General features: G+C 38.5%; 1 non-coding gene across 1 annotated transcript; it reads right to left on the bottom strand.

Moving 5' to 3' along the window:
• Window positions 1–6,277: 6,277 nt before the first annotated feature.
• Window positions 6,278–6,384, bottom strand: LOC140822321 (small nucleolar RNA R71). The gene has a single exon (XR_012115945.1). It is a non-coding gene; the product is annotated as a small nucleolar RNA R71 (small nucleolar RNA).
• Window positions 6,385–6,967: the final 583 nt, after the last annotated feature.

Here is a 6,967-nt window from a genome sequence, read left to right as displayed (position 1 = left end):
CTACTTGTGTAGTGGGTGGTTCTCAAATCTCATCGAGTTCTATCATCTTGCCTTTTCTATCCAAGAGAAACTCCTTATCTAAAAAGGTGATATTCTTTGAAACAAACCCCTTTGTTTCACTGGGATAAATAGAAGTAGTATCCAACAGAGTTACTTGGATATCCCACAAAGTATCACAAATTGGCTCTACTATCCAATTTGTATCTCACTGTCTGCTTCACGTCTTAGATAAGAATATTTGGGCGGCTTTCCCCTCCATATCTCATATGGAGTTTTATCCACTGCCTTTGTATGGACTTGATTCAACAAATTTGCCGTTGTTTCAAGCGCATATCCTTACAGGGATGGCGGAAACTCAGTGAATCCCATCATAAATCGGACAATATCCATCAGTGTCCGATTATGACGTTTTGACACACCTCAATTAGGGTGTAGCAGGCGGGTCCACTGTTAGAGAATCTCATTCTCTTTAAGGTAGTTTTGAAACTCAGTACTCAAGTATTCTCCACCTCGATCTAATCGTAGTGTTTTAATACTCTTTCCTAATTGTTTCTCTACTCCTTCTCCGAATTCTTTGAACTTTTCAAAGGATTCAGACTTATATTTCATTAAATACACATACCCAAACCTCGAATGGTCATCAGTAAAAGTAATGAAGCAGATATGGCCAAATCTCGTGCTAACACTTAGCAGGCCATACACATTTGTATGGATCAAATCCAACAGATCATGTTTACGTTCCACTTTCCTTAGGAAAGGGGCCTTAGTCATTTTTCCTTTCAGACAGGACTCACACATCTCTTATAGAGTTTATGTCTGACGAGTCAAACACGCCCTCTCCCACTAACTTGTGGATCTTTCTTTGGGAAATATGTCCCAGCCTAACGTGTCACAAATGTGCTTGGTTTAGACTACCTTGTTTTCTTTTGGTTGTTGTTGAAATTATGTTTACTTGGACATTCACTTATCATTGCCAAAACATTTTTGGCCCATATAATTTCTTATGTCCACACTACTTGCAGTTAAATATAAATGTTTAAATTATCGGGTCTTGTCAAATTCCAGGCCCACCACCTTCTCATTAGGCCCAATCATACTTACACCATGCTCATGGGGAAGTGCCCCATCTTGCATGCGTGTAGTGACTTAGCGTCCTCGCTGAGGTTTGCTCCACCATCCCAAACTTGGAATCTTGTAAGGCCCTGTAATTAATTATCCGGTAATTTTGACATAATTAGAATAATTATTAAGTTGTAAATTAAAATAATTAATTATGCCAAATAAATTCAAGAAGTGTGTTAAAAATATGTAATTTAGAATATCAGAGAATTTAATGATATAAAATACATATAGAGTTTAAATAACACACGAGAGTAGAATAAATACAGACCGAGATAAATGAGCTTGAGTTACTATTTTAGTAACCAAATACACAATATATAAAAATACATATACATACACACAACTTACCAAATAAGAGAAGGAAGAATCGAGAGAAAAGAAAGAAGAAAGAAGCTTTCCCCAACTCCATTCCCGTCACTTGTGTAGCGGCTGCGGGAAAATCGCGATAACTCCTCTGTCCGACGTCCACATCTCAATCGGTCTGAAGGGGTGTCTTCCTAACAACCTAGGATTCGATTCAAGTCAGAAATCCCGAAGTTTGAGCAAGGATTCGGGTAGATAGAAGCTGCTGTTCCGGTGCTCTGTTTCTGCACGAATTCTTCCAGTTTTGGGTGAGAGTTTTTGGGTTGCTGCGACTTTTGTAGTTTGAATTTGTAGAAATGACCTAAATAAACTTTGTAGTGGTTTAGGTTTTCTGTTTATAGCCACTAGAATCATCAAATTTCGATAAGAAACGGAATTGTTATGATTTTTCTACAAAAATGTGTCAAATGGAATTCTGTGTTGGAGCTGTGTACAACACCTACTGTAATTCGGGTTATGGCATATATGCACTCGGATTATGGGTTTTTGGTTAAAAAGAAAGTTGTAGAGCTATGTGTTGTCTTCTTAATGATATATGATTCGTTAAATTCCATTAAGAATTGAGAAAGTTATGCTTGTTTTTCTAGAACTGCTTAGTGTGTGTGATTCTGTCCGCGAATTCATACGTAGCAGTGTGTTCTTGGAAATTTTGAGAATAATCTACTGAGATTCTGAAGATGGTTTCAACTGGAGAAACTTAGATAATTGAGTTATCTTTCATTTCCAATTGACAGATATTGAATTGAGTTAATTTTGAGATAGATATGAATTTTATGCTCTTTTGTGCCAAATCGGACATTGATTTGGAATGTAGTTTTCATGATCGGCTTATTATGGTTTTGTTTAGGCCGAGAGTCTTGAAGAGAAGTTGATATTGGAGTTTCAAGTTGGTATAGGTATGTTACAGCTCGGTAACATACGACGCTAAAATATAAATTATGTTTAATTGCCATTCTGTGTTACATTGAATCGTGTGTATGACTTGTTTGCTGTTGTAAATTGTTAAAGGCCTACGTTGTGATCTATGTTTATTATTGTGACATATTATTGACATTTAGCATTGGACATACTGTTATGACATTTATGTTGAGCCCTATCATTCTTGTTAGCCCATTGTTGATATCCGTTGTTATCTGGCACTGTTTTTTATCTCGGGATCATTGTGTGGCTGATAGGCCTATACACATGAGACCGTAGATGTGATTGAACAATCCCGTGGTTAGTGCAGCCTTTTGAGGTGAGCGCTGGGGTTGTGTCATCTAGTTCGTTTTGGTTGTGCCATCCTGTTATATCGTATCAGCTGTATGGAGGCCAGGTTAGGGGTGTTATTCAGCACATCTTGGCATACCTCGCATACTTGGTAGGGCAGTTTAGCTGCATGACGATGTAGCTCCGCTGTGTTGTTGCTCGAGCATTATTCCAATTGTTATCGGACCGTTTGTTGGCTCCTGTTATCCTGGTTATTCGTTGAGTCTTTCATGCATTGCATATTACATTTTATTATATGATTATGCATGATTTATGTAATTGTTGTTATTGTTGAACTGTTTCATACCAGAATCCTAACCTCAGTTGTTTACTGGGGGGGAGGGGGCTGCTGTGGTTTCTATTGGGCACCATGGAAGATGTGGGGACCCGAACTTAATTCAATTCTTAATCACTTTTTGAGAACAATTAATCAATTAACATAAACAGGGTCTAATTTTTTTTAAAAAAAATACATGAGTACGCAGCATATGAAATAAGTCTTATCTCATTTACAAGTTCACTATCCAAATCTAAATACAAGTCCTATATAACCGTAAATCATAATAACTACTGTTTCTTCACTACATCTCAGGTGATGTAACAGATTTACTCCTAAGTCCGGATCTCCACGCTAACTGTCTTCTCTCATCCTCTTCTTGACCCTGATCCAACCCCACCTGTTGTCATGCACACATACAAAACAAGAAAACAACCGGATAACTCCGGTGAGAATAAATCCCAGTATAAACAATGTAAACATGCAATCATATAAAACATATACAAAAGCATATAATAGCTATCATCAACATGTAGCAGCTCAAAATACATGAATGATAAGAAATTGCAAAACAACTAGTCATATCAGACTCGACTCAAACAACGCGTCATCTCAGACTCGATTCATTCCTAATCTAGGGATCCTGGTGTCTGGATTTGACAAATACATCGAATCTCAGTCGATAGGAATGAATCAATTCCTAAACGGCATCGATATAGTTCATATATCCAGTGTCTGGGCGAATCGGCCGCAGAATTGACGAATCAGTCAAGGACTTGGCGAATCAGCCAATAACCAGACGAATCAGCCGGTGACTAGGCGAATCAGCCAATAACTAGACTAATCAGCCAGTAACTAGGCAAATCAGCCGATGACTCAACACATACATTGTCTATGAATCAATAGACCATACACATCAATCTCATCACTTGCAAATATCAATGCAAATCAAGGCGATAAACTACAGTATGTGATTTACGAAAACTCGAGTTGTGCAATCCCAACTCAACATTAATTTATACCTTTCTTTCTGATACACTGATTCTGTTGAAGTCTCGAACTCAAAGCTTGTCAATACTCAATCTGACAATAACAATATCGAGGGTACGGTATCAATACACCACTCAATCAATACTGGATATAATCAGAACTCAATCAAATTCCGTTTCAACAGCATAACGTCATAGTCTCAATATACCCATCAATACCATATCAGTCAGATATTAATTCTAACATCTCATATTTGATAGGACTTGTTTTTATGTGTTTTTAGTGTGGTTTTGAGTCGCGTTCATGCATCATATTAGTTTGTTTTAGTTGAATTTTGCATTTTTTTAGCATTATTTAGCATTTGACTGATCTCGTGTATTCTGTGGTTGTTTTGTAGGAATTGAACCAAAAAGTGGGAGAAACTTTGGCATAATATCGAAGAGGTCTCGCTCGGGCGGTCACCCAGCGAGCATTGTGGTCTGGCCGAGGATTATTTTGCGCAAGTGTCTCGCTAGGGCGGTCAAAAGTGACCGCCCCAGCAAAACCAGGGACATGCTCGAGGAAGCTTATTCGAGGACCTCTCGCTAGGGCGGTCAAAATATACCGCCCTAGCGAGAAGCGAGATTCGGGAAGATTTGTTTCCAACTTTTTATGGACTCTATCCTACACCAAAACCGAAGACACGAGATCAGCCGTTTTTGTCAGACTTTTTATCATTTTTTCATCACTTTTTCTTGGAGAGGAGGCTAGGAGCAAAGGAGATTTCGAAGACCTCGAGATTTCCACGCGTCGTGGCCGTCATCCATCGTCATCTTTAGCATTTTCATTATTCAGTATTTTATTTCTTACATTGATCGTTGGTTTTTATCATGAATTTCAGTAGCTAAACTCTAGATTTGTTGGGATTTGAGGGGATCCTACCCCGTACTCGGTGTTTAACATTATTTCTCGACGTTTTTATTAGTGATTTGTTTATGCTATTGTTCGTTCTTGTTTCAATCGAAGCCTAGCTAACTTTCTTTGATTATTTCATGTTGTTGATGATTTCGATAGAATAATCAACAATAGAAGCAAATAGTATAAACCACGGATTTACAATTTTAGTAGATATACGGAATTGGGTACGTGTCGATAGTGATAGTTCACCCGAATGAAAGCTAGTGGATTCCATAGAATGTAATGCAATCTTGAACTGTTAAATATTTGAGGACACTTGAGTACTGCATGTTTATGATTAGTATTAATATAGCTCGATAGAGTATATTAATTAGTCTAGGGAATTCCGTCAAATGCACGAGTAAAAGTCGAGTGTAATTATTTAAACACGAGTGGTAGGTGAACTGCTAATTCCCAACAAATTCATTTCTCATTTGATTTAATCCAAATTAATCATTGCTTTCTTGAATACGTTTTCTTTGCATTTTAATTAGTTTAGTTGTTTAATTTACATTAGATTAATCATCAACTCATTTTATCGTTGCTAAAGAAATTTTACTTGAAAATAAAAATAGTGTAACGCAGTCCTTGTGGAACGATACTCGTATTCACTTACGTTTATTATAACTTGACTATCGTGCACTTGCGATATTTAAATCGAGCTTTCATTTATAAAATAAATTTTGGGACTATTCACTGCGCAAGTTTTGCTCGATCAAGTTTTTGGCGCCGTTGCCGGGGACTGTTGATTCACAAATTTTTATTTTTCATTTAAATTATTTAGTATTATTTATTTTATTGTTATTTGATACTCTCATTGTGTTGCAGATTTTTTTGTGGTGCATGTGGAGATCACTCGAGTGTAAGCTTGAGCCTTTTGACCCCGAGATCGAACGCACAGCTAGACGTCGACTACAGCAGCAAAGAGCGAAGGAAAGAATGGAAGGCGATCAACAAAGAGAGGAGCCAAGGCGTATACCGATGTTGGATTATGCACAGCCGTCTCTTGATGGAGCACGTCCAAGCATCGTAAGACCAGTCATCCGAGTTAATCAGTTTGAGATCAAGCCAGCTATCATTCAGATGATTCAGAACACTGTCAAATTTGGGGGAAGTGCACTTGACGACCCTAATTCTCATATAGCTGACTTTCTTGAAATTTGTGATACTTTTAAGTTTAATGGCGTGTCTGATGATGCTGTTCGTTTGCGTTTATTTTCATTTTCACTGAGAGATAAAGCTAAGTCGTGGTTAAACTGTTTGCCTGTAGGGTCTATTACTACATGGGAGGATATGGCAAAGGCATTCCTAATCAAGTACTTTCCTCCGTCGAAGACTATGAAGCTTAGAGCCGACATTACTAATTTTGCTCAATATGAGCAAGAGTCACTTTACGAGGCATGGGAGCGCTACAAGGACTTGTTGAGGAGATGTCCACACCATGAGCTGCCTCTTGGGTTAGTTGTTCAAACTTTCTTCTACGGTCTGCTTACTCCTAACCGTACTATGATAGATGCTGCTGCATGTGGTAACTTACTGAGAAAGACGGCGGAGGAAGGATATGAGTTATTGGAGGAGATGGCTGCTAGTAGCTATCATCCTCAGTCTGATAGGCAGAGACGAGGTGCTGGAGTTAATAAAGTTAATGATTTGTCGGCGGTTTCAGCACAGTTAGAGGCTTTGAATAGAAAGATTAATGGGATGAGCATGAGTGGGTCGGCTATGCGTCTGCAAGAAATTTTCTGTGATAAGTGTGGGGGTGAGCATGATGTGCAGGATTGCCAAGATGGCAATCCATTCTATGTGCCTGAGGGAGCACCGGTAAAACAAGTGGGATTCCAGAACCGTCCTAGAAATTACCCTTATTCGAACACATATAATCCGGGATGGAGGAATCACCCAAACTTTTCATGGGGAGGTCAAAACAACCAAAATCGCCAACAAAGAGGTCCACCATATGAAATGCACCAAGGATTCAAGCCAGAACCGTCTCGGGAGGAGAAGTCCAATTTAGAGCAGATGATGACTAAA

Source organism: Primulina eburnea, unplaced genomic scaffold, assembly GCF_022965805.1.
Source record: "Primulina eburnea isolate SZY01 unplaced genomic scaffold, ASM2296580v1 ctg772, whole genome shotgun sequence".
In the NCBI taxonomy this organism is placed as follows: domain Eukaryota; kingdom Viridiplantae; phylum Streptophyta; class Magnoliopsida; order Lamiales; family Gesneriaceae; genus Primulina; species Primulina eburnea.
The sequence above is the reverse complement of the archived record's forward strand: the minus strand, read 5'-3'. Positions and strand labels throughout refer to the sequence as shown.